Source organism: Zosterops lateralis, assembly GCF_965231275.1.
Source record: "Zosterops lateralis genome assembly, chromosome: 11".
Taxonomy (NCBI): domain Eukaryota; kingdom Metazoa; phylum Chordata; class Aves; order Passeriformes; family Zosteropidae; genus Zosterops; species Zosterops lateralis.
Window position 1 is genome coordinate 3,568,088 of NC_139771.1, and position 25,824 is coordinate 3,593,911.

The window sequence follows — 25,824 nt, forward strand, 5'->3', positions numbered from 1 at the left end:
ATTGCCTCTGTTCATTGCACAAACGGAATCTTAAATCTCCTGAACCTTAAATTAACACCAAAAATCTTTTTTTTTTTCAAAAGAGCTGAAAAACCAACCAAGAAATCAGAAAACATTGCTTGTGTTCTTTCACAGCATGGTTTTCTCCAGTATTCAGAGGAATATAAAACCAACAATGAATAAGACTGTGGTGAGCAAGAAAATTGCATCAATACATACACTTCCTTGTTCTCCCATCTATATCAGCTGCAAAGAAAAGCTGTCAGAAGGGGAAGTAGAACATTACATTGCTCAGAATCAACACTGGCAGCAGGCATGTTGAAATCAAATGTAAGGGGGTGTAGGCAGTAAACACCATAAAAACCTTTTTTTAATTTCAATTCTTCTTAAAAACCAACTACAGTCTCAAATGTTCAAAATGCAGGGCTCAGTCTTCTACCCGCAACAATAGGAGGCAGAATGGGGGTATTTGTGAAGCTTTGAGAGATTTTGGGTCCCTCTTATTTGTAGCCCAGACTTTCAATCTTTTAGGAACTCCAAGATGACATGTGCATGTACCTTCTCTACAAACATGAAAAATAGGTTTTATTTAAGAAAGCCAAAAAAAAGCCTAAGATTTTAATGCAATTATACTTCCTCAAGGAAGTAAGGCTTTAAAAGCACCAAACATCACAAGAATTGACAATGCTCCAAACGGGCATCTCAGCAAAATTGTCAGGAAACTACTTGTCTGGTTTATAAATGAATCATATATAAAAGTTCCTTCAAATGAGCAGAACTGTGGAGTGGTTGGGACATAAGCATATATAATTTTAATCTCAAATTCTTAAGACTCTTATCTGATAACAAAAAAGCCCCTGCAGTAACTTAGTTATACAAACATGTAGAAATTCACATGATTGTGTGACACAAGGATCTTCCCTGGCACAGCCAGCCAACTTCTACATCTCATCCTCCAGGAAAAAGGAAATAAACCCATCATTCCACTTAAACTCTGCTAAGCATGGAACATTACTCATATTCAAGTTCTAAAGCACGGTAAATTAAGCACAGAGATGATAATTTCTCCTAGGTGTAGTGCCTACTCCAGTCTCTCCTCTGCACACAGTGCTCCTTACTCAATTACAGCTCTGCACAGGCACATGCAACATCCAGAGAAGCAAACTGGGACAAAGTAGGGAAAGCACAACTCAGCTCCAAGTTAGAAAAAATGGCAGGCAGACCAACACAAAGAAACTCTTCCTTAATCAGTATAAAATACTGGAAATATAAGCAGTAGAATTAATGTATGTGGTTATCAAAAGAATCTCTAAAGTTACAAGACTTCAGGAAAGGCAGCCTAATTCCTGTTTCACTTGGACATCAGTCCAAATGCTTACGGCAGCCAGTGACCAAACTCAGCATGTGTCATTGCTACTCCATGAAGAGCTCATGTCCTTCACAAAGAAAAGCATGAAAATCTGGAGGAAAAGCCTGACAAGAGAAGACAAGCCTCTCACCCCAACCTTAAGGCAAAGCTGAGGACAATGAACAGTGCTCAAAACACTTCACACAGTGTATCTACACGAAAGACCACAGACCTGTGTAGAAGGTTCTGGGCGGAAACTCCTATCACCACCAGATTCTTCACACCTTCAAATACTATCAGAAAAGAGAAAATGAGAGCAGGCATTTGGTGGTTAGGCTTGGGACTGAGAGACCAATGAAGTCCTGCTACAAAGTGGAGCTGTGAAAAAAAAATGGCAGCAACGGCCATGACTGTTTTCTCTTCTGAAATTACATTTTTGCAAATGTCATCATCTTTGCATAAATGAGGTATCTCCCATCAGGATTAAAATCAGGTCTGTTTTGCTGAAGGTAACAGGTACTGTAGATATAGTCTTTCAGCTCACAATAGGCCGTTACATACTTGTTGAAAGTGATTTTGCACCAGCCTGCCTCAGAAGTCTTCAGAGAACTAGATCTTAACCTCCATTAGAAAATTTTCACTTATATTTGATGCAGAAAGTTTTATCTCTAACTTTTGTTTCTAATGCGCATGATAAAAGTCACATCACCCCTTACTGTCATCCTGCCATATGGCAAAAATTAAGTGGCCCCAGGTAAAGTAGGTTTTCTGTATGTGAAAATACAAGAGAAAATCCAACAGTGGGAGGCCCTAGTAGTTCATCTTCTCCCAGGAGATCTTTTGGAACAAAGCAGGGACTTACCATGGGATTGGGAATTATTGACATGTCTATCCAGCTACCAAAGAGATTAGATGTTTTAACTCAGCTTGAGACTGTTTTCTTTTTAGGAAATACCCAAAGGCACATTTCAGAAAAATGGATCAGAGACAGTAATGCCCTTTTCCTTTCCAACAGTTACCCTGTAATCACTATGAAATCCAGCATTTCTTACTATTTACTTAGAAGCTGACAGAGAGTACTGCTAAAGGATTTTTATGATTTTTATCCCCCTCTCAAATCCTCTGCCAAATAAAATGGGTTAATAAAGCCTTCTGAGCTGCATTAGAATCTATTCTGAGGAAAGATGTGGAGCATTTCCATGCATTTAGCATGGCTGAGTTGTACAGGAAAAATTACAGAAAATAGGCAGCAAGAAAGTCTCAGTACCAGGAAACACCTCAAATTTCTAAAGTCACATTAATAGTTGAGAAGACTCTCCATCTCATTTCCTGTGAATCAAATTTTTTACATTTTTACTCAGTCCTAATCTAACTTGAACCCATTGACTGAACAAAGCCGTAAGAGGCAAAGCTCTTTAGGTCTTGCAAAATTTTCCACAGTCCAAATGAGAAATGACTCTTGGTTTCAGAAAGACTTTGACAGAAGTGATGCCCTAAATAATAGAAATGCAGCTGTAGTTAACTAATGGTTTTCTACAACATTATATGGTAAGGTCACAAATGAAAATGGACTCTCTCTGACCACTTACATGCCATTAAACACCCAAAGAGCACGAAATTAAATGAAATATATTTTAAAGCACTGTTTCCAAACTTCACTGGAAATACTGAAATGAGGAAAACTCCTTGCCACAATTAGCTTTTGCTTTTTCTCCTCTCATTCAAACTAGTTTTAGTTTTGCTTTTATAACATGGCATTTGTGAACTGCTGATGAATATAAAGATTTCAGCATAACAGCAATCTACACAGTTTCAAATTAGGGTTCTCATACAATTTATTACAGCATCACAGCTAATCAGATGACATTCTGTCCCAAACCAGGAAAATATCATTTAGATGTTCCAAACAAAAAGAAACTCCACACTTAATCATTCATAAGAACATGTATCTGTACAAAATACTACATAGTTTAATTTGAAGCAGAAGTAAAAAGGTAATTACTTTACATGACTCTATTCCTTAGCTTTCACCCAAACTGTGATTAGCAATATTTCTACTAGAGCTCTCAATTCTGAAGTAAGTTTCTTCAAATTAGACTCTCCAACTATAAATTAACTATTGACTGATTTATACACATATTATAGCCTTTCCAAGATGACGTCAGATGACAGAACAAGGGAGGAACTTTGACATTACCTTTTAACTATCAAGTGACACGTTCTGGAAAGGAACTGGCCATCAAATGAATGGAATGTGGCGTTTCAGAATGAACTCTGCAGCAATGGGTGACAGCCCCTGCACTGCTGACAGCCCCACTGCACACCAGGGGCTGCCACCTGCCCGGAGAAACACCCAGTTACCACAGCACCACAAAAACACTGGGAATTTCATCACTGTTTTCAGCTAGTGCTGAATGAGGTCATTTAAGATGAAAACATGAGAGCGATTACGCATGACCTGTGCGAGTTAAAAGCGATGACAAAGGTCTGCCTTGAAGTATGGAGGTGTTTTCTGTGGTTCCTACACTTCACACCTTCCTGTGCTTCAGCCCATCCCTAAAATCTCTTATTTAGTGCTTACAGCACTTGTAGAAGAACCGAGCCCCATCACTCAGAGCAGAGCAGGGACTGGCGGAGCCCCGGCCGGGACCAGAATAACCCGGTGAAGGTCCCGACCTCGGGCACACCAGCCAGGGCTGAGGGCTCTGAGGTGACAGGCCACGGCGGCGACCACAGAGCTACGGGCTTTGGCCCCTCTGTAAAACAACAGCCGCGGCTTCTAAGTCACCAAAGAACACTTTAACCGAGAGCGCAGTGAGGGCTGAGGACACCTGAGGGCAGCTCCCCGCCGGGCAAGGGCTCACTCCGAGCTCCGGCACCTCAAACCCCGGTGCTGCCCCGTGTCCAGGTGACCGACGGAGCAAAACCCCCCAAACCGCATCCCCCCCCAGAGCACTCCCCGGGCACGGCACCGAGCCCGCTGTGGAGCCGCGGGCAGGGCACGGCACCGAGCCCGCTGTGGAGCCTCGGGCAGGGCACGGCACCGAGCCCGCTGTGGAGCCGCGGGCAGGGCCCGGCGCAGGGCGCCCGCTGAGGGCTCGGGCACTCCCACACGCGGCCACCACCACGGGAGAGGAGAGGGAGGCACGGCGGGCGGGGGGGGGATGGAGCCGCGGGGAGGCCGGGCCGGGCCGGGCAGCGCCCAGAGAGGCACCTCCGGGGCGGGGCGGCAGGAGCAGGTGAGCGTGGCCGCAGCGGGGCCCGGGGGCGGAGCGGAGCGCGGGGCGGGGAGCGCCGGGCCGTGCCGGGCACACTCCGCTCCCTCCCGCCCCTCCGCCCGCACTCCTTCGCTCTCGCTCTCTGTTTCCTGGGACAGCGCCCGAAACTTGGTGGCGGCCGCGGCTCCCCACGGCTCTCCGGACGCGGTGAGTGCCCGTACCTGCCCCCGGCGCGGCGCTGCCGCCGCCCGGCAGTTCCTGCCCCGCCTGGAGTGAAGGAGGAAGCGAGACGGGCTCCGGCTCCCTCCGGCCCGCCCGCCTTCCGTGGGGCGCCCGGCGGGCAGAGCGGCGGGGAGGGAGGTTGAGGGTCCCCGGGGCTCGGCCGGCGTTCCCCGTGTGTCCCGGGCAGCGGCTCGGCGGCGGGATGGGGCGGGAGGCGGCGGGGCTGTGCCCCCGGCCCGGGGCTGCCTCCCTCCCGCGGGGCCTCCGTGTCGGGCTGCGGGGAGGGGGCTGCGGCCCCGGCCCGCCCCAGCTGCCCCCGGGTGCCGCGGACGGGACCGGCTGCCTTGGGGCGGGATAAGCCCGGGGGCAGAGCGCTGTGCCCCGTGCCAGGAGGTGCCCGGATCCCCAGGGTCTGTCCCTGACAGAAACACGGAGTTTCCTCCCGGCAGAAATGCCAGCTTTGATACCACCAACCTCTTTCCCCACGGGCCGCCCCGGCTCCGTTTCGGTCTCCGTGCCACAGGGAGCTGGAGCGGGCGGGATGCAGAGTGAGTTAAATGGTCAGGTTTCCAGCTGAATGGCGACAGACAGTAAGAAGTGAAGGAGCAGGAATGCCTGATGCTTTTGTGTACCCACATGCCAGGCGTGCATCTGTTAGAAAACAGTTTTCAGTTCATCGCTAGAGAATTCCCTGTGTGCATGAGGGCATGAAATATTAAAATACTTGGATTTACAGCGTTCCGTGGTTACATCTGACATCTCCTTACTTGCGGGCCCTGACTGTTGTTCACTTCTAGAGTGTCCAAGTAGTGCAGAGCAGAACAAAGATCTGGACCGAGGTGCTCTTGCAGGAGGTTTGTGTGCAAGGATGACATTGCCCTGTGTCCCATCCCTTGATATGTCCCAGGAGAGAACTGATTCTGCAGAGCAGATGGGGGTGGGAGAATCACTTCTAGTGCTAGATCTTTACCTAGGTTTGGAGACTCACTTAAAGCCTGGACTGCAGTGTTTAGTATCTCTACAAATAATCAGTGTCAAAATCCTTGACACACTTCTGGTGTGTTTAGTTCCTTTTAAATCTTTTTTTTTTTGCTCCTGACTTGACAGTAATAATCGTCTGTTAACACTGTAATAGCAAATAAACTCTTCAGCTTTCCATCTATCAAATAATGCCATGCAGCACTGTGCTAATCAAATAGGAAGCTATAACCACCAGAGATTTCTGAGCAAGAACACTATGAAGAAGTGCTTCTTAAGTGGTTAAGCAATAATTCATAAGCTTTTTTTTTTAAGTGTATATGCAGGATTTCCTGTTTATTTTAGTTCCTGAAAATGGCTATGTAAAAATGAGCTGTTTGTCTTTGGGCTGATAGGTTTCAGTCACCCCAAGTCACTGCTATGGGAAGCTGCAGATACTGAGGAGAAAAGCAAACATAAGGCAGCAAAACATAGGTTCGGATTTATTTATTTCATATTTCTTTTCCTCACCTTGAATTTCATTATAAAATACAGGTGTCTGCTTTAATTTAAGAAATTATTAAATGCTGGCATTCTCAGTTTCTTTGACCCACATAGTTTTACTATGTTTTGTAAACTTGAATAGTTCAAGCTCTAAGGACATATGATTTTCGGAATGAGGTGCATTACTTTTGGAACTCTGACAGCTAAAAAAGGTGCAATGAGATATTTCAGTAGTTGTTATTATTTGCCTGTACTGCTAAACACAAAAGAACTCAGGGGCAGCACAAAAGAATTAAGATTTGGGAATCCCTTGAGATTTTTATCCTACATCTCATAATTTAGATTTAGGTATGAAAGAATTGCTGCCACTCAGTGGCTGAAACAAACATACAGAAAAATATATTCAGTTACACAGATGTGATGTCTGTGTGGGTAATGAGAAAGTCATAAGGTGATTCTGCTCAGGCAACATGTGTGACATAATTGATCAGGAAGATGCTTGTATTGTTTGCACTAAAAAAGAGCTCATTGTTAATTTTTTTGCCATTTTGTGCTTCATTAATTATAACCCACCTTTTCATTAGACACAATCATACAGTAGAGTAATATTTTTTTTATTGAATGGAAGAGTGAAATTGCATAATAATTTTTACTTTTTGATCACACGGTATAGATGAAAAGATACTCTGTACAAAAGGAATTATTTAGAAACTATTTCTAAAATAAAAAACCTAAGGAATTTTCTAGGTACGTTTCTTAAAAAGAAATCTTCAGAAGAATCTCTCAAAGAGAACTTGGCTAATTGATGCTATATAGATCTAGGAAATAACAATTAATCTTGGAAAGATGCCATCTATTGTTAAAGTAACTGATTTCCTGGGAAAAGCATAGAAGCTTTCAGACCTCTGAGTTTATTTTGATGTCTAAAAGCCACAGTCATTACAATTAAAGTCCATTCAGATTAAATCCCATCTCTGCAAGTGTTCAAGGCCAGGCTGAGCAGGACTTTGAGCAAGCTGCTGTAGTGGAAGGTGTCCCTGCCCACGGCAGGGGGGTGGAAATAGATGATCCTCAAGGTCCCTACCAACCTTAACCTGCCCATGACTCTGGTGAATCCTTCAGGGCCTAGTAGTTTAAATTAACCATCCATCCTTGTCCACATTTGAAGGGCTACACTCTCACCCTGCCTCTGTGCAGAGGCACAAATCTGCACCTTGCCCATCCATAGCTGACCTCAGCTTTGGCTGCTGCTCCCAAAAAGAGGAGCCCCTTCCTCACCTCTCAGTCCCCAGCCGTGGCAGGTGTGGATGTGCCAAGTTCACTCAGGGCAGCTGGTCTCCAGGGGGCTGCAGTGGCCCAAGCCCCAGTTGTGGCTGTGCAGTGTAAATACTTTACAGGTGTTGGCCAGCACTGAGGTATGTGCCTGGATCATGTTCATTGACACAGGTATTTGAGTTCCCCAAAGCTAACTCAGGTGTGTCTCTTCCTGATGCAGTCCCAGTGCATTGTGTGCCTCTAGTCCATAATCCTCTTCACTGCATTTGCAAAGCAGGTACTTTAACTACTGCAGTAAGAATAGAGGGGAAAAGGAATAGGCTGGGGATTGAACTGTTCGTTGCAGATGAGTCAGAGCTGAATGTGAAAGATGACAAGAAGGGATTTACCAGTGGAGTCTGGGGGCTGGCTGACTTATTAGGAGCCAAATTCCTCTGTTAATCATCCACTGATGAGAAAGATTATGTGACTTTACTCTGGGGTTATCCTTGCACTGAATGCAGCTTCTCCATTTTGCTTATCAGGTTCTGTCCAAAAGCTGCCTAAAAAGCACCAAACCAGTTTGTGTTCCAGTAGTTTCTTAACTGCTGCTGTGACAGAACTTGTCATCTTTCTCGAGTCTGCCTTTATCTGCATAATCCAAGTGCAGAGTTTGTTTCTGTAGAGCTCCATGTGGACCCTAAGGAAAGGGGGAAAGCTGCACCCATTCAGAGCCATTTGGGTAGCACATTAAAAGTAATCATTCTACATCCACTTGGCTGCATTTTGCAAAGATGCAATTAACAGAAATGAGCCTGGGAGTGCTCTTTACAGCCTTGGTAAAATACTGCTGAAGTGCCCTGTGTTGTGTTCTCATTTCAAAGGCAGTTATTTCTACCCAAAGGAGTTTCTACGCTCTCTTAAAGAGGCACTGCCTCTTCAAGCCAGAGCTACCCGGACAGGTTTTTATGGTATTTGAGTACTTCAGCAGAAATCTGCTCCATAGGAAGCAGAGTATTCCCTGTAACTCTCCAGGACCATTTAGGTTATCCATACTGCCTTTGTGCCTAGAAGCTGCACCAGAGACACCAGGAAAGGTAGAGAAATGAGGGGTCTGGCACACAGGAGTACTGGGAACTGCACAAATCTGACCTTGGCAAGAGTCATGCAGGGTTTGTTTCTGGTCTGATCTAGACTAGACTCTGTTGTTACATGTAACGTTGCTACAGAGGACAGAAATTGGATGTGTATATCTGTGTGCTTCAAATAATTTTATGTTGGTTTTTTTTTTTCTTTTGATTAAAATTTATGCAAGTGGAATATTATGTCTGCCTTTTGGTGACAACATGGAGCCCTGAGATCCATGAAGTTACGTTTCCAACCTGTTGCTTTTTTTCTAATTGACAATAGAGCTGACAGTTTTTAACTAAGAGGTGGAAGTGATGCAGCACGGATTTATATCAATAGCTGCAAATCCAAGAGGCAGGCCATAAAATAAATTCTCTGCAAATACTGCTCAAGCCAAGAAAATGCGTAAAACCACAGAGTACTTTTTATGGTATCCTCTTACTGAAAATAATGTGTTTTCTGTCAATTGCTTTGCCATTGAGTGCAATGCGCTATCTGGAAAAGTTTATTTAAGGATACTTAAGCATAGTTGGTATTCACATGATAATAATCACCATCCATAAAGTCTGGGAATGACTATCACAGATAACTTCATGAAACTGATCCATGTTAAGCTTTTAACCTTGAATGATACTTGCCTGCCTGCTGAGGGAGGAGGGTGTGTGTTTGCCATCTCCTCCCATTTAATCAGCCAACTATCAAACATTAAAAAAAAAAAGGAAAACAAAAACAAAAACAAAAACAAAAACAAAAAAAAAAAAAAAAAAAAAAAAAAGGCAGCAGTACCTCTCTATGCCTCAGAACAGGATTATTCCGAATTCTGAGATACTACCTGCTTTTGAGAACAAAGCAGTTGGATAATGTGTATACATATCTTGCTATTTCATGTACTTTTGCTTAGAACTGTGAGCAGGCTATGGTCTTACTTGGTTGAGATGTAACCAAGTGGTTTCACTTTTACCCATTGGGAGTGGAGTCAGAAGAGCTCCTTAGAGACTGGATAATAGGGCAGGGTGTCATTGCTCTGGACACTGTGTCTCTGTGGCTAAGAGACCCTCCTAAAACAGGCTCTTCCCAGACCCCTCAGTAAGGGCGCCCCTCTTTTCTGACGAAGTGTGCGTGGGCTGATGTCCTTTCCACCCCATGGGGCTCAGAGGAGTTATCTGAATTAGTATCTTGCTTCTCACCTCGTGGATGGCTGAAATTTTCTAAAATGTCATGTACATTTGCGCATGAGTGGCTTTGATTTGCACTTTGTTTAGTCTTTTGCAGCCTCAAAAATGATTTAGGTATTTATGGGCTTATTTTAATCCTGGCTGCCTGCTGTGGATACAGCACATCTTGAAACACATGCATTAAATCTAAACTTCAGCTTATGTTCCCCCACCCCTGAGCTATGAAGTAATTCATGCTACTGATCTAGAGCTTGAAGCCCAGACCTGTGTTGGTTTAGCCTTGTTGTTTATTTTGGGATAAATTTGTACTGATGAGATGACAAAGAGAAAACTACATGGCTGTTTAGCACTCAAGTGTTGAGCTAGTCTCTGAGTGTTTGATTTTATTTACTCCTTTCCCCATCAACACTTATTTAATAGAGATCTAATAAAATCATTGTTTGTATACTTGACTCTATCATGTTCTCTGGTTTCTTGAGGAAATGCAGTTTAAGCTTTGCCATTGCTTTTCTGGCTAAGAAACTCTTGAATCCAAGTGTTTGTCAGGACCACTTAGTTCCTCATCATTTTATGGATATTTGCTTTACTTGAGTTCATTGAGTGTATCAGTATTCACTATGAGGAATGGCTTAAGGAAGAAGGATTTTTGGTTGTGATACCAGATTTTTCTTTCTGATAGTAAAGCGCGGGGTTTTTTTGTTGTTGTTTTTTTTTTTTTTTCCCCCAAGATTTAGATGCTTGAACATGTGGATTGATACGTGAAAAGACGATCAAAACTGTCTTAAGAGCCAAACTCAAGGATAAGCTTGGCTTCTGAAATCTGTCTTTGTGCAGGAAATTCTGAGTATAAAGGTAGCTAAGCAATTGCTGTTTGATGTCTGAGCTCTGCTTTTCTAGGAAACTATATTTGATTCTTGCTTGAACAAAAGAAGGATCTTGTATTTCTTTCCTAAAAGAAACAGTCCCTCCTTTTCAAAAAGTCGTGTGTGCAGAAGTTTGCTGGGAAGATATGATCCAGCCAGTAACAAGTGGTGTTTGTCATATGCTTTCAACTTGCATTCTCATGGAAAAGATAAATAGATAGAGTGCAATAACATTGAAAGGCCTGTCATGTTTGAAATATGACACTGAGTGCCCTGTACGTTTTAAATCAAGATGTTTATGCTATGTTTTGGAATGCCTCTTGGTGACTGCATTTTGGTGGTGTGACTTTGTGACCAAAATGGGTATTTTGTACCTCGCTGATTTCATTAGGGCCTGTTGAGACACTGTTTCACTTGCTAAAGAACGCAGTTGGGCGTCTGAATGTTTTACCGAAAAACTCTTGTGGAAGTAAGATTTTTTTAAAAATGTATTTAATGTATATTTTTTGTAAGAAATTAGCACAGATGGCTGTCTTACATCAAGCAGGTGCAGTCAGATTCTATAATTTTGATAACGAACTCTGTTTAACTAGATCTGAAACCCTTAGTCAAACAAGTACCTCTGCAGGTGAAGGAGTAGATTTGACTATAGATGCTTTCAGTATCGATAGATTTGGGGATTTTTAAAGATTTTTTTTAATAGTCTGGTTCCTGCACTTGCTGATCAATGATTGCATTTCTGCCCACCCAGTGTGCTGGTCTGTATTGCCGTGCTCATGCTGAGCTGTGAATTGCTCAACAGGGGTTCAGCTGTTTCCTTAAGTATCTGATGACTGTGGCCTTTGTTGAACCCAGATAGTCTCACTAATGACTTGGGGGTGCTGATTGCCAAATATCCAGACCAGATTAGTGTGTCAGGGAATTGCGGGCCCTCTCAGGTTACATTTGCTTACATTCCTCAGTAGCTGACAGGAGCCGGCAGTTGCTATTTCTGTTTGACAAATTTACCTGAGAAGCAGCATCCCAGGAGCAAGAGCATTTTGCCATGGACCTGCACTTTGCCAGGTAATTTAAGAGCTAAAAATTCAACCAGTTTTGCTATGGACTGAATGCAGTGAGCCATTGGCACTGGAACATGTCCTCTCCCGTTCTCTTGGCTGAACAGGAGGTGCCAAGATCCCCAGCTATCTCACTCCTTCAAATCTAGCACAGGTTAGGGAAGGACAAGTTAAACCAGGGGTCAGCAGACAGCATTTGCCTAGAAAAAATCATGTTGGGGAACTAGAGAGCAGGAGACACAGCCCAAAGCAGTATTACAACTTTGGCAGGTATCATGGCCCCAGCTCTGCGTCTTTTGTTGGTCAAGTCCAGTGAAGTCATTCCACTGGGGATTCCTCACCTTTACATAAACAGAAGAGAATTTTCATGAGGGAATATTGCTAGGTATTTTTTGCTGGTGGATTTTTTTTTTTCCCCCAGTAAAGGCCATTTGAAGAAACATGTTATTTGGACCAAGAATTTATAGGTCTCTCTGTTAATCCCTACCATGCTTGTATGGAGTTCTTGGGATTTCTTTTCTTTTCTCCAGTCTTCTTGGACCCTTACAGTGAGGGAATCTGCAATCAATTTGTACCTCTCAGCTCATCTGTAATTGCAGAGTATCTATTCTGTTGCACATACACCGTAGAATATCTTAACTATTGAAAGTCCTCTGGAATCTGATTCTCCCCATTTATTTGTCTCCTTTCACCAGCGGTTGGGTTTTGTCTCCAGGAAGTCAGGGCATGCCTGTCTCATTCCTGCAGTCGTCCCAGCTGTGATTTTTGCCTTCCCTGGCTGAGCCATGGCAGCCTGGGCACAGGCTCCCCGGGGCTGCCCCTCTGCAGAGCGGTCAGTTCCAGGGAAGGGTGGGGGTTGTGGCACATGTGCTGTTAACCTGCTGTCACTGCACCTGCAGTGCGGGCTTGTGTGCACACACCTCACAGGGCTGACCTGGGGAAGCGCTCTAGGTGCACGTGCAGCTTCATTTTATCTAAAATAAGAACAAGTTTTGTCCAGAGTAGGTGAGAATGCTCCGTTGCAGCCTATACGGGTTTTTACTCAGCATTCTTTCCACGTGGCTCTATTTCCCAAAAGATGAAGTTGTTGGATCTGCAGCACAGACACCTCACGTGTCCATTGAAGGGAACGTGGGGGTTGCTGACAAGGGAAAGCAGGAATGCTGAAACTGCCATTTGGGCAAGGAAGTTGATTGGTTTGTGCTGTAGGGCAAGGGCAGGTGGGAAAGGGAAGTACCATGAGTGCAGACATGGATGTGGAGCATGGCAGGGGCAGCCCAGAGTGATGAGAAATGCCAGGCTCTGCCATGCTGCTCGTCTATACCCTGCTCCCACTCTGTCCTCAGGAACTCCTCCCCAAAACTTCTGTAATACAACCCAAATGCTCTCACCAGGGCCAGGGTGGAGAGAGGAAGTGGAGCCCTGGTTTGTTGCTGTATCCTGGTTTTTGTTTCAGTTTAATTTGCAAGCTTGCTGATTTCTTGCAGTGCCACTAATATTTTTCGAGACAACCCCAGGGGTTTAATGTAATCTGTACCAGCGTCCGTCAGATTGATTTTCTGACCTATTTTGGTCTTGCAATTTAGAATTAATGTTGCTTTCCTTTTCCAGTGGGTGGCAGTTGAAGCAAAGAGAAATGTTTATTTGCTTGAAAGTTTATATAGATATGGATTTAAGGAGAAGAAACCAAAATAGGCCAGTTGTTCATTGCCTCTCCTTATGTTCAATTCTGTTCTTTTTATCTTGCATCTTGCAGCTGGAGGAAAGAACAAAAACCTCTTGTGAGCAAAATCCGCTTTTAGTTTCAATCTCCTACTTTTTGTGTGCTGTTCTGCACTCATTTCCTTATTCTCTGACCAGTTAATAACTGTGGACCCAATCTTTCCATCTCTAGAACTGTGCATTGCATAAGCCTCCCTTCAAAACTTTAAAGCAGGGAGCTGCTGACTTCTTGCAGCAAAGTGTTTACCTTCCCAGAATGGTATTTTGATTTTGAATGTGACATGTAATAGCATTTCTTTCTCCTTTTAAAAAGCAAATCTTGAAAATGAGTCTTTAATACTGATTATTTGAAATTTAGTATTTTAGCTCTCATATCTGCCTCCTTGCAGGGCCAAATTTTAACTGAAAATTACTTTCATGCAGATTTCTTGTATGGAGTTAGTGCATGTCTTATTCACAGCTGAGTTCAAGCATATGTTATTAAAATAAGCAGTACTTAGAATCCAGTGTGCTACCTAAAGTGCACGTTAGTGCATTTAACAAACAGTTCTGAGTAAAATATTAGTATGCATCTATGGGAATATAAATATATTTTAATGTATGAAATACTGCGCTTCTAAGTACAGTAGAGATTAAGTTAAATCTATTCCTCTAAAATTGTAAGAAGTATCTATATCAGTGCTGAAAACAAATGTGAGGTTGGTAGTTATTGTCAGATCAAGGAGCAGAATTTAATATGTTTTAAGAACCAAATATCTTTTTTTTCCCAAAATACTAAAACTGTGAAAGGACTCTTCTAGGATTTCCCAGTGCTTTATTTTGTGGATAAATACTTAACATAGCATAAAAAGCAGAAGTCTTTTATTTTAGTGAACTTTTCCCCTAGGGATGAACTAGACATTGATCTTCTATAATGTGTGATTATAGCTAAATTAGCAATTAATCTCCATCTTTTCCCTGAGGAAAATGAGCTCTTATATAGGTATTTAATGACCAAGTCAGTTTATTATAGCTAAGCCTTGTCTAAGCATATGTGCCAGTCTGCTTTAAGTCTGTTCTTAAATTGATGCAGTTAAATACAAAAGCTTGTGCAAACACAGTAATTCTAAATGTTTATGAATTGATTTGCCCCTTGTGTGGATACAAGTTCTGCTGCTGCTGTGGTTGATGGATGAAACTTGCAAACTGATTGAGGACTCTAAATGGAAAAATATCCAGGAAGAAACTTTTCTTCCCCTGCTGGCCAAGTGAAATGACAAGGCATTAATTATCAGAGCAGCAACAAGTTGAGCTTTGTCTGATTGATAACAAAACTGATGTTATTTAGCAGGAGTACTCTATGACTATTATAGCCTAAAATGGAAATTTTTTAAAGTAAAAAGTAATCTGAAAGTCATGATATAGCATGATCTCAGTTTTATCAAAGGGACACACTCAAACAGAAAACTACTCCTTTGAAAGTCATGACTTGTTCTTTTTTTTGGTTGGGTTAGTTTTGGGGTTTTTTGGTGGGTTTTGTTGTTGGGGGTTTTTGGGGGTTTTTGTGGGGTTTTTTGGTTGTTTTTTTTGTTTGTTTGTTTGTTTGTTTGTTGGTTTGGTTTGGTTTGGTTTTTTGTTGATGTTGTTTTTGGGTTTTTTTGTTACAAGACTACAATAACATCTGTGATGACTTTAATGCAAGTCGTTAGAAACCACCCCTCAACATTTATTTTCAGTTTCTTTGCTGTCAATTACTGGAATATCATTTGCTGGAAAATGATGCTTCTATAGATGAGCAAAAGGCTCTAAATTGTTTTAAAACAGTTTGATACTCACATTGTGTGTGATGGCATGGTTGAATTCTGGAGGGTTTTATACTTTCTTTAAGGCTTCATCCAACTGGCAAATAAATCTTGTTCAGAGGGCTGTGGAAGGGTTTTAACATTATTCTTACTCAGGATTGCAAGAAACATCTACTTGTATTATAGTTTGGATATTTTTCTTTGCTTTTTTTTTTTTTTTTAATAAATCTGGTTTTCTTGCTGCTATTTTATTCTGCTTTCCAGTGAATTAGGGTGATCCTAACACTAAAAAAGTTTTGAGTGAGTCTCAAACAGAGGGATGTTTTCTTTGTTTGCTTTAAACAAGCCATGCAGGTTACACAGCTCTGTTTTGAATTAACAGCTCTCCAAGCTGGGCTGACCACTTAATGCTTCTCAGACATCGAGCATTCAAATACTTCAAATGAAAGACAGCCATATCTAGTATTTTATCCTCTTAAAAGCACAAACAAAAAAGAATGCCAGACTCATATAATTGAAAACATTTGCTGTAGGCAAGGTGTCCGAGGCAGGCCAAGGCAGAAGAACTTATCCCTGTTCTCCAGTGTTTAGTTTTGCTTTGGTTAGTAGCTGCAGCCTGCTGCTTAATAAGAGTTAAAGGTAACTTAAAATTTAGGCTGTTTATGTCTCTCTGATCTTGGTTTTTTTCCTGTGGTCCTTTATCTCTTACTTGGAAGTGGAGGAAGTCGCAGTAAATGGAGAGCAGCATGCATGATGCTCTTCTGATCAGGATCTTATTTTCCAAAGTCTACTCAATAGCAGTTTTTAATTGCTTAACCATTCAATCTCCTGAAGTAATTTGTTAGGAAAGTTACAAAAACCCCTCATTTTGCAGTCCATCAGTGTCTGTACTATGTAAGCCTTTTAAAGCCTGTGTATGAATACCCCAATGTAGCTCCATCTGTTCTCTGTGCTCAAGTTAAGAGGCACGGAGAGAAGCAGGGGCGGGTGAGGGAGATGTTTGGAGCTGGATGTGGGACTCTGGAGGTAAGACAGTGACAATGCTGTTGTACTGGGTAGCAGAATTGTTTTGCTTCTGCTGGATCCCTGACAAGTTGAGTCATTTGGGTAGTTGTTTGCTTGCTGCATGCCCAGAACATGGGTAATGAAATTTGTGTTTGTTCAGGGTTTTGGGGCTTTGGGTATTTGGTTGTGGTGGTTTGGTTTTTTCCAAGGTTTTTGGGTTTTTTTGCCTGTTTTTCCTATTGCAGTAGCCCAAGAGCAGGTGCCTGGTTGGGACACCCCACCAAGCACTGTCAGTGTCCCCTGGTTTGCTGCCTGCCCCATCTCTTCCAGGCTGAGCACTGAGCTGTCCAGCTGGGACACAGCCCACAGCTCCCATCCAGCAGTGCAGGATTGACCACGCTGAGCTCAGCTGCCTGTGCTGCAAAGCAACACCCACTGCTGTCCTTGCACAGCCCGACCCTTTCCCTGGTGCAAACTGGAGAAATTTGCATGTAACTGACGCTGGACAATATTGTATCTACACTGGAACAAAGATGAGGTAGATATTCTGCCAGCATCCTAGGGAAAAACAAATACTCTTGAGACTTGTGAATTTTCCTGTACATTCTTCACGACTTTATGATTATAAAGTTTCTGAAAGATTTCTTTTCCTCAAAGTTAGGTTTTATAGGTATATTTCACATATTTTGTGCCTGTGCAGGTGTGTTAATAAGCTGGGGGTAATATGAGTGTTGTGACAGAGGGGGTTTTGTCCTCTGGGAAAAGAAGCTAGAAAAGCTTTTTTGGTCTATCTCCAAAGATTCCAGCTGGACTTGCTCAGTGTCACTTGGAGCCATTTTCTGATACTGACTGAGATTTTACCTGAGATCGTGGTTGGCTGAGCTTGCAAATCTTCACACTCAAGTGTACAGAATTTTTGAATCTTCTGAATGCTTGACCTGATAAATTGCTGGAAGGGCATGTTCTGGTTATCAGTGGGCAGAATCCTTTCCCGTTGGAGACAAGGTGTGGTGAAATGGAGGACAAGCTTTGGGAAGCCCCTGTTGTGTGTTTGATACAGCCACAAGCTGGAGTCTCAGGTTGTAGATCAAAGAATGGGAGATGTCCTTTAAGCCTCTTGGGCTTTATGCAGTGCAATGGCTTCAGCTGTTGCAGCATTTTTTATTAAACTTTTCTCAATATTCCCATGCTGTATAGAATTAGCACTCTTGTAGTTTGTGTTCAGCTTGGCCTGGATAGCTGGAGGTGGAGAGGATGGGCTGAAGGACCTTGGCACCATTTTTCCATTAGTTGAATCTCCCCAAAAACTCAAACAGTACACTTGCCCTTTTCTTTTCAAATGTGTAGTGCTGTATGACATTGGGTGCATATGGCATTCATCAATAATGCAAATGTTCAGCTGAGCAGTAATAACATCTACAAATAAGTAATAATGCAAACAAGTAATAAGTAATCCCTGGCAAGCAACCTATTAATAGGGAGTAGGCTGCTTGTTTCTGTTCTAATGTGGATCCTGGAATCAAGAGGTTGATTGTTTCTGACTGTACATTTAATAAACAATTTCTAAGCTCATTCCCACATCATTTATATATTGAAGTTGTCCAAGTCCTGAATTGGCCTTTTGGAGAACAACATTAGTGCTCTTTGTTTTCAGGTATTGCTAAATACTAAGAAAGAAATAAAAATGTGAGCTTTTACTTTGAAACAGTTTTTAGATGTTTGGTTGTGTGTTTTAGCAGTGCAAATCAAAACACTGCATTCTTTGTAAGTCAGTAGAAAGAGCTGAAGTGGTAGCAGGGAGGTGGCCGTGGGGTATTTGAGGGATCTCCACTGGTGGGAGATGCCCAGGGACCTGAGAGGGGACTGCAGATGAATTTAATCCTCTTAGTTCCATCCAGTGCTAGCAGTGCTGGAGGAACCCAGCAGGGAAAGCAAAATGCTGATTTATTTACTTCACAGCCCAACTAAAAGCCAGAAACCTCTGTACTTCACCCTGCCCAGAGCCTTTGCTTGCTGCAAAGACATCCAAGTTCATCTGTTGCTGTTAGACTTTGCTTTGCCTACACGTCCTCAAACACTGCACAGCCCATCATATCAGGAAGGAATTAGATAGTGACTGGAGTAACTTGGGCTCACCAGACTTTGAACAGTGTCTGAGTAAAACCAGATTGAAAGCAGTACAACCAGTTTTTCTTTTGCTCTAGCTGTGTTTACAAAAATTTCAGTATGGCCATAATTTACCTGACTTGGTAGCACTTTCTTCGACAGAGAAATAAATGAATTCTTTCATATTTCACAGGATTGTGCTTCAAGAATGAAATTTCCCTGATTTTAACCAGAACACACATTTAATTAAAATGTTTGTGAAGCTGATATTTTTTCCTTGCTGCTGCAATTGTTTTAACCAGTGCCATTGCACCCATTAAGGGATGTGGGCTATCTGTGTGCTCCTCAAAACAAACACTGAAAAGAAGCCCCCATCTTTCGTTGATAAAGTCTGAAAATACTAAAATGTAATCTTTATATTGCCTTAAGAAAGAGAGAAATCAGTTTCAGAACTCAAAGGCTGTACTTTAAAACACATTTTGACATTCTGGTGACATCAGTCCTAATAGATCATATTTCACAGAATTGAAACTCAGCTTTCACTTCTCATTTTGTATTCCTGTGGTCTACTTTCTTTTCCCTGCCTTTTCTGTGCTTTGCTAAACAGACAGAAGCAGCTAATACTTTTTTTTCTAAAAGGCATGTTATACAAAGAAGTTCTGCAGTGAAATCTTTTGAATCATGAAACTCCAAAAAGTTTTGTTTTTCTGTTTCTCAGCTTGCTCTCTGCCTTGACCTTTAGTTCCTGTATTTTAGGATACATAAGTACCAAACAGTCAAAAACTGATTTTAAGAAACTTTACTAAGTGTAGTGGTATCAAGTTTGTCTATTTGTTTTCTAAATTATGCATAGTGGTTTGAGTGTCTCCTAGAGTTATTTACTCTTTTTCTGCTGTGAGATAGGATTAGAAGAAAAGCAAAGCAGGCTCAGAACTTCAAAGGGTATAAAGACAGGTTTATTAACAAAACTACAAGAAAAAAAAAATAATAAGAATCCGAATAAAACTTTCAAAACTCTTCCCCCTCCCCTAATAGCTTATTTTCTTTCTTACGGACAAAGTGTAAAGACAAAGCTTGGAACTCTAGGTCAGTGTACCACTTATAAAATAGTGTTTCATCAGATCTTGTGGAGAGAGAAGTCTCTTTTGATATGTTATAGCAACTTCCCCACAAGAAAGAACAGTCTTCCTGTGGCTTTTTATTCTCACAAAAGTAGCCGCCCAGGAATGTGCAGTTGTGAAGCCCCTCCCGTGTCACACAGCGTCCCACAGCTGGATACGGCTCATGGGCTCATGGGGTACCATTTTAAAGATGAACAGTTCCAAAAGCAAAAGTTTTCTTCATTTCCAGGAACAGAGATCTTTTCTCTCTCTACAGACAGATCTTCATTTTCATCTCACCTCTCTCTCTCTCTGTTCAAGCTTCTCATAAGATCACAGCAACTTCAACATTAACTTAGTCCATCACAAATGCCTTTGCTTATATCTGCAATCTGAATACTCTCATCTCCCCAGTGCATATTTTTCCACGATTTAAAGGGATATTTTAATATATTGCAGTCCATTATCATGGCTCACAAAAGACTTTCAGCCTAAAACCAAGGCATCTTCTCATTCTCCTCCATGTAAGATACAACTCTTCCTTCACTGACTTTGATGTCATCATATCACTGATTTGTTCTGCTGTAATTTTCTTGAAAAAAAATCACTTCTTTGCAAAACCAGCACACTGGGTTAACTTTGATTTTCCCTCTTAGTTTAATCCTTCCAGAGACTAATGGCAGTTCCCGTGGTGCTCCTAGGAAACACTGAAGCGAGTCCATTTCTAAAACAGCCAATTCCAATGGCAGTTCTAGCAGGAAGCAGTGTACTGCAATTTAATGAATTTCTGAGATCAGTCCTTAAGTCATCTTTCTCTGTCCTTAACTTGTTATATGGAAACAGCTGGTTTTACATATGTCCCAATTTTGGAGAAAAAAAACAAACTGATGGTCTCTGAAAATATGTACAGTGTTAGTATCTAGTTTATTTAGAAATGGATGGTAAAATGAGAGAAAAACACATGATGTGATAAAATTAAGTGTCTCAGTCATCTTATAAAGGAATGGGAGTATTTGGAGTTTTTTCCCCACTTTTTTCTTCTGAACAAAATCCAGTGTGCTACTGTCAAGTCCTCAGCAATCAGATGTTCCCAGGATCTGTCACAGTAATTAATTTGTGTGACTCTCTTCAAAGGAGCAACTTAAAAGATTTTTTTTCCTTTTAATTGCTGAAGTTTGATACTAACCTTCCCAATGATTTGTTCAGGAGCAGACAATGCAGGGGGGTAGCACAGTGAGCTGGCTTTCAGAAGTTGCTCACAGCTGGATGTTTTTCCCTTTCAAAATACTTTGTAAAGTCAACAAGGGGGTGAAAACTCTGTAAAATTCAGAGGAACTGTACTGTGATCAAACAATTCTTTGAGTGTGTTCTCTGAGTCTCTCACAGTTCATGCTTGTTTTATTTGGTGACATACTGTGAAAGAGCTGATAGGACATTAATGTGAAATGTAAAGTTATATAAATAAAGTCATTTATTCCTATAAAACCCCACCTCTGGAAATGTATTAGGGCATAGAAGTTTTGATTCTTTTACAGTAGCTGGTTTGTCCTTCCTAGTTAGATTTTCCCATGTTTGAAAGGGTCATTGTTACACTCTTTGGCTTTTCTTCCCATTGATACCCAGGTCTGAGGTTTTCCTGTTCAGAGAGAATTTGGCTGCACTCACCGTGCTGCTTCTAGTAAAGCTCACAGAGCTCAGTGTTGTCTTGGAAAATATAACAGATTGGGTTTTATTCAGCTGGTATATTTTGGATCTTTACCACTTTCTCATTTATCTCTCACTCACAGAAACACTCTAAAATGGCAACCATGTAATCTTTTTTAGATTGTAAAGCCTTTGTTATGGCTCCAGAGTTTGATGCCCGATGCTTTACTGTGTGCTTTGATCCGGGTTTTCTGGTTTGTGTTTTTCTTTGGTTTGGGTTTTTTTTCCCCTGGTGACTGTGGAAACACTCAAAGTTCTGATTATTTTCAGGGACTAATATAACTTTTTATGGAATTATATTGAAAAAAGGTTTTGTTAGATTAGTGAAGCATTCATGTGCTTTACTTTATTTGCAGAGTTGTGTTTTTTGCTAAATCCTAACTCTTGTCTATGAGGGCACAGCTTTAATAATTTTACTTTCTGTGTACAAGCTGGCTCTTTGTGAACAAGGGAAAGATTCCTGGTGATACTTCATCTGGAACATAAGGGTTCCTCTGTTGGTTGTTCCTTGGCTTGGTTTCTGTTGTTTATATTTGAGTTATTGTCTAAATTTAGGATATTTAGTTGTGATAAACTATAGCAGTTGCAAGAAGCTCTGTCTCCTTGTGGAGAGCCACATATAGTATTTCAAATAATTGTTCTTGATTCAGTGTTAGTGCTCAAGAGAGCGAGGATGAGGCAGTTCCATTTGGCTGCTGTTCCATTTACAATGTGGAAAAGCTTCTCTCTTGTGGCTCTGCCCAGTTTATCTGGGAAAGCAGGAAAAGTTTTCAGGCTACAATATTCATTTAGGTGGATTCTTAGTTTCAGTGGTCAGCTGTAATTTCCTGCCAGGTGCAAACACTTGCTCCTGAAGGACTTGGTCACTGTGGCTTAGATTTAGCACAGACTGGGTCTTAAAAGTAATAGGTTACCTAGAAGAAAACTCATTTGTCTAGGAAGATACTACCAAAGAAAATTCAGGAAAAGGGGTTAACAGTGAGTCTGCAAAATATTTATTTTGTTCTTTATTGTTTGAGTTAATAGAGATAAACTCAGTAGAGTGAAATTTTTGTGGTACTAGAAAGAGGTAGGAAGCACAGACTTGTTCTGGGCTCCCTAAGAAAGACAAACTTGGTGACTTTTTCACTTAGTGCATTACACACCGACTACCTTGTGTATTCAAGGAAAAATCCCAGATACTCCCCCGATGATGTGACTGTTTCTGTCTTGCCTAAGTGTGGTTACAGCCCCAGTCCAAGAGGTTTAGAAGGCATAGTGAAATCTTTGCCAAGTATGAAAGACAGGTATGACAGGCAAGTACTCTTGGCACGCAGTTTTGTTTATTATGCAGCTCTTTGAAGGGGCAAGCTTCCAGCTTTCCACGTTAAAGGGAAGATAATTGCCTAACAAGGTCACTGGGAACAAGGAATACTGTGGGATAGAAATTTTGTCCTGTCCCTTGGTAGAACAGATTATTTTATTTCATTGCCTGCTGGAAGGACCCATGGGGCCTAAATTGTGCCAGTTCCAGACATTGAATGTGTACCATGTCTCCCATTGCCAGCCAGAAAAATGAGTTTATGAAATGTTGGAAAGTGCCCAAATGAAGATCAATATGCAAACTAGAACTGTGGCAGTCTGTAGTAATGTAGTACCTTCCTTAAATGTGTAAAGAGAGGGGGAAGGTGGAGGGATTTTGTTCCCTTTAATTTAGTAGGAATGTTGTCTTATTTTGGGGGAAGTTTTTGTTTATTTGCTTAAACTGCTCTGAACATAGTGTCAGTAATTTTCTTGTTCACTGTATTTTATGATTAGAATAAGTCAATTTTTTTTTAGGATAATGTCAGAGTGTCATTGAGGTGGAATTACTTGCATTTTAAAAGAAGGGAATCACTATAGGAAAAGTTAGTTTCTCATCTGTTTAAGATACTAATCTTCATATTTTAGACATAGACACAACTATTCCTGTGTCTTCAGAGTACACTGCAGGTGATTTATAGCCATGTCCTAATAAAGAGCTGAATTTTGGGGGGGGGATGAAACTTAAAAACTCCTCTGGCCCTTTGAGGCAGAAAACCTGCAATGTCTGTGGAACTTCAGTGTCATGATTAAAATTAGACATACTTGTAAGTAACCAAAACCACATCTACTAATCAGAGAGGTTAAGAAGCTTCAGTGGAGTTTGCTGGCAGTCATGACTGTAGTGCATGTCAGAGGTTGTTATTGCTGTTTTGAGTGAGTCATTTGGGTAACAGAGGTCATAATTTAATTTGTAGTTGTGTACATAAGTACACAGAGCACCACCTGTTAACTACTTCTGCATTATAATATATTTTTACAGTCTGTCATTCAAAAAAGTATTTCCAAAGGGAGAGGAGCAATCTGAAAGAGATATGTGCTTCTATAGGTTAAACTGCATGTATTCAGAGAGAGCTTTATCTTTCTGATGCCACACTGAAATATTGATATGATCTCCAAATAATGCACAGAATAGACACAATTAACTGCCAGTCAACTTCCAGAAAAGTTGCACAGTGTTTTCTCAGAAGGCACCATCCTTCAGCTTCCTGGAGAAGGAGGAACTATTGTTTGGAAATAATCCAGTGATCCACTAATGATTTTCCATGGCTCAGCACCTGGTGGAAGATAAAAAAAATAAAAGGTGTAAAAAGCTGGGTTTCTGCTTTTGATGCTTTGTTCCTTCTGAAATCAATAAGTGCCCAGTTGCCTTCACAATAAGATGAAGAGAAAAACAAAAACAAGGCCTTGACTAAAATCTTAAAATAGTGTGGGGACTCTCCCTCCCTCTGCAGCCCAGGACCAGCCCTCTCCTTCATCTCCCCCCATGCAGCAGGGATGGCCCCTCGCTCCCCAGGCTTAGAGGTGATACAGTTCAGTTTTGCTGAACCTGCTGGGGAGCTGGGTCCCAGTCAGGTTTATCCATCATCTCTCTTCCTGGCAGATGCCTCCTCCTAAGAAGACATGTACTGATCTAGGAGCTCAGCTGGAGTTGTGGTCCCTGGAATGCATCCCCACAAGGACACTGCCACTCAAAGGAGTGTGGTCCAAACACTCACACATGAGCTATTTATTCCCTTAAGTTGTAGAGTGCTTCATTCCCAAGTTGCAGCACATCTGGTGTTTTTCCACAAAGTACTTGTTGGAGTAGGAATGTTTGTAAACTGTGCCAAAAAGAGGGGTTAAAATTCTCCAGAAGTTACAGGGGCTAACTCAGGAATGATGAGCGGAAAAGAATTCTTCTAAATATACTTAATTAGGGTTTGTCACTTGAAAAAATCTTAAGCAGACTAAAATATCTGATAATCCAGAACTCCATAGCTACAATCTGTCAGTTTGCTTGAGAAGGAAAAATTGTTTATGTCATGTATATCCCAAAATCCAGGCCGTCAAGGTCTGTCTCCTGGATGATTAAGACGCAGATGAAAGCTAGCAACAAAAGTAAAAATTTTCAAGTTCCCCTCCATCTTTCCCTCCCACTTGTTGCCTATTTTTAATCCCATGCCAGATACAGTTGACAGGCAGTGATCTAAACTCTCTTAACAGTTTGGCTCTCAAACATTATAATTGTAACATTGTAATTATAATTGAGTGGCTTGTTCCAAATCTAGATCTCTCCTTTTTGCTCTGTGAGTTGGCTCTTACTGACTTCTCTCTGCACACTGTGTGGTCCAGAACATTTATTTCACCTGCTAAATACCTGGTGGGAAACAATCTTGAGTTCTTCAGGAGCTGTAGTTATCTCTGTGTTCAGCTTCAGTTGTAGTTTGCATTGCTTGTACTGTTGGCTCTCAATGTCATGTGTGAGTCTCTCTCCTGTTAGATGCTTAAGTATTATTTATGGAGTGTTTGTAAACTTACAGGCAGAGTGTCTGGGAATGTTTGGTGTGTTCCCATGGAGCTGAACTGTATTTTGACAGCTGGTAAATGCCAAGAAGCCTCCAGAGGCTACTGCTCCCTATCTGCCATTCCTCCCCCATTTAGGTGACTTGTGATGGCTGTTCTGCAGACACAGCTGTGATTGACAATCTTGATTTCAAAATGTGGGCTCTTCCATGTGTCTGTTGTTTGTAGGATTAGTTCAGACCCAGTAGTTTTGCTTTCCTGTGTTGTAAATACGAGCCATTTGTTCGAAATTGAGAGTTGGCGTTAACAAATCCTATTTTTAATACTGAAGTTTCTGTTGTGAGTCTTCACAATTAAAGCACTTTGTCAACTGTATATATATTGTTTTATTAGAGCACACTAAGGAACAGAGAAGTTTAAAGGTTTCTCAGGGTCATAGTGCATTCAAGATCAGATTCAAAGGAAAATAGTACAGTTCAACCTGGGACCTTGTCTACTTTTATAGTCACTAACACCTCTCCCTGTAGCAGCAGAAGTCACCAATTGCTTCTCTGCAGTCTAATGTCTCCCTGTTGTTTATGTTTGGACATGAAAATGAGGTTTCAGTCATAATTTGTGGTGAGTCCAGTGGATGTTGAAACCGGAAGGAATGCTGCTGTTTCCTAATTGAGAGGTGCCTCCTGAAACTGAGGCGAGCTGGGCCTTGGCACCAGGAGGAAGAACAAAGAACCTGGGCTGTAGTGTAACAAAGAACACATGGTAGTGTTCCTCGAGGTAAAGGATTTTTTGATTTTGAGGTGTTGTGAAACTTTTGTCAAAATGATTCCTCACTT

The 25,824-nt window shown here is 41.6% G+C and overlaps 1 protein-coding gene across 2 annotated transcripts in view; it reads left to right on the forward strand.

Annotated features, from left to right (window-relative positions):
- Positions 1–4,644: 4,644 nt before the first annotated feature.
- The window catches only part of PRKCD (protein kinase C delta), a 60,215-nt gene continuing 39,035 nt past the window's right edge, over positions 4,645–25,824 (forward strand). For both annotated transcript variants that reach the window (XM_083869770.1, XM_083869771.1), the window contains exon 1: positions 4,645–4,773. The gene's annotated coding sequence lies outside the window, so the exon portion shown is untranslated. The remainder of the gene's footprint in view (positions 4,774–25,824) is intronic.